This window comes from Myotis davidii, unplaced genomic scaffold, assembly GCF_000327345.1.
Source record: "Myotis davidii unplaced genomic scaffold, ASM32734v1 scaffold2121, whole genome shotgun sequence".
In the NCBI taxonomy this organism is placed as follows: Eukaryota; Metazoa; Chordata; class Mammalia; order Chiroptera; family Vespertilionidae; genus Myotis; species Myotis davidii.
In genome coordinates, this window is record NW_006290856.1 from 22,958 (window position 1) to 25,621 (window position 2,664).

General features: G+C 48.9%; 1 pseudogene; it reads left to right on the forward strand.

The window, feature by feature from the left end:
- LOC102770388 overlaps window positions 1–1,379 on the forward strand; it is a 14,285-nt pseudogene extending 12,906 nt beyond the window's left edge.
- Window positions 1,380–2,664: the final 1,285 nt, after the last annotated feature.

Below are 2,664 nucleotides of genomic sequence, written 5' to 3' on the forward strand. Positions count from 1 at the left end.
TACCTTTGATATCTATTTTCTCTTTAATGAATAGGAAACCTGAGTATAAACTACAATTATAACTGCCACACAAACAAGCATGGCTTACACAAGATGAACAACAAACTCTTCATTTAAAATCTCTGTTTTCCTATTCAATGTAGAGTGTAACTGTACACTCTTTTGTTACCAAGTTAAAAGACAGAAGAGTGAATTCTTCACCATATAAAAGTATTTTTACAAAGATCAACCGAAGGAGTTGTATGCATGCATACAAGCATAACCAATGGACACAAGACACTGGGGGGTATGGGAGGCTAGGGGAGGGGTCAAAAGGAAAAAAAAAGGAGACATATATAATACTCATTGTAATACTTTAAGCAATAAAACAAAATTTTTTTAAAAAATAAAAGATCCCAGCATCCATGACAGCTGAGGAGCTGATCCTGGAGATCCTGGATTGCAGAAATGTGAGCATCAGGGAGAAGGACTATTGGACCTGCTTTGAGGTCAATGAGAGGAAGGAGACAGAGCTCCCCCTGCACTTTTTGGGGAAGGTGCTGCCCATCCTGCATGGGCTGGGCATAGACAGCTACCTGGTGGTGAAGAAGTACCAGTCCATGGAGGCCACGCTGCAGTACCTGGCCAGCCATGTGGGTGAAACCAAGCATGGCATGATAAAGTTCCGTGAGGACCACAGCCTCCTGGGCTTGGGCCTGGGCCTGCCCTCAGGTGGATTCCAGGATCGCTACTTCAGCCTCAACAGCAGCTGCCTGCGGCTCTACAGGAGATCTGGAGCCAGAGGCCGTGGAGTGGGGCCTCTGAGACCAGTCACAGACCTGAGAAGGAGTGGCCCGTGAAGAGCCTCAAAGTCTCTTTGGGAGTGAAGAAGAAACTCCAGCCATCCATCTGCTGGGGCTTCACTATGGTGCACAAGACAGAGAAACACGAGAAGCAGAAGTGGTACCTCTGCTGTGAGACACAGATGGAGCTCCCAGAGTGGTTCGCCACCTTTCTCTTTGCGTAGCATGAAGGACTGCTGTGGCCCTTAGAGCCCTCACGCGTGCCCCGGGTGGTCCCCGAGGTCCGGATGGGCAGCGTATGACTGATCCCCCTGCGTGGCGATGAGAATGAAATGCGCCAGAGTGTGGCTGCCTTTGCTGCGGACCGCCTTTCTCTCCTGAGAAACATGTGAGTGCAGGAGCCAGTGCCTGGCTCTGGGATTCTTGCTGCCTGGAAGCCTTTCTGTTCAGACACCCTCATGCCCTGTGTGCCTGCCGTGAGCCAGCAGAGAGCACATGAGGAAGCTGCACCCCCACATTCCACATCCAGACTGCAGCATGGGGATCTCTGGCTGGGGTGGGGCAGCAGGACCTATCTGAGGAGGAATGCAGTATCTGCTCTGTCCAGGTGCTCAGCCCTCCTGGCCTGGTCTGATCTCCCCCAGGGTCACCCACCCTGAGTTTGAGAGGTTGGAGAGATGGGCATCAATCAGGAGCTCTGGAGGGACACCATCCTTCCAGAGGCTCGAGGCTCTGGGGCCCCCGCTGGAAGGGAGCCTGCCTCCTTGCACAAACAACAGAAAGCTGATACTAGAGGAACACTCATCTGGGGGAGGCCGGGGGAGCTCTTGAGTAAGTTTCTATAGGGCCCTCCCCTGCCAGCCTGGTTGCCCCCAACTGCCCTTCCCTGCTGGCCCAGTCACCTCTAACTGCCCTCCCTTGCCAGCCTGGTTGCCCCTAACTGCTCTCCTCTGTTGGCCTGGATCTCCCCTCTGACTTGCTGCCAGTGAACTTCAACCCCAATGTCATCATGCCTGCTGTCCAATGGTTGGGGACTCCTTAGCCATAGGCTGGGTCTGCCTTGAGTTCACCTTGGTTGACCCTGTTCTGAGCTGTACTTCTTTCCCCCACAGACCTGGTCCTGCAGGTGTCAGCTGCAGGCTCCTCTGAATTTTGCCTCACTGAGCAATCTGGGATGGTGTCTATGGCAGGGACCCAAGCTGTTGTTTTACTGTTTGAATATCTTTGTGTTTATTGTAGCTGATTTCTAGTATCATGCCATTGTAATCTGAGAAGATGCTTGATATCATTCCAATCTTGTTGAACTTATACTTAGTTTTTGTCCTAACATGTGGTTTATCATCATGACCTATGTGCACTTGAGAAGAATGTATATTCTTCAGCTTTGTGTTGAAATGTTCTATAAATATCAATTAAATACATCTGATCTAGTGTGTCATTTAGGGTCAATGTTTCCTTGTTGAGTTTTTGTCTGGATGATCTATCCAGTGAAGTTAGTGGGGTGTTGAAATTCCCCGATAAGACTATATTTCTGTCAATTTATCCCTTAAAAAAACTCCAAGAGTGTTGGGGGTCAGATGTAAGCTGGCAAGGTCCTTGCACCTGAAGGGGCTAGCAAGGCTGAGACCCTTACCCACACAGTTTTCCCAGACTTGTTTACATGGCGATTATCAGTAGAATGAGAGCAACATTTGTAGAATGAAAACAGCCTTTCATAGCTAACCAAGAAGTCTGTAACTATTTACTGAGATATACTGTACTGAGAACTTGTCCTTGCTGTGTCTCTCCCTTAGAGATTAAGGGAAACAAAGAATACATTCCTCTTGACAGACCACCTATTCAGTATGTTATGTATAAATAGGATTGTGTGGCTAATAACGTT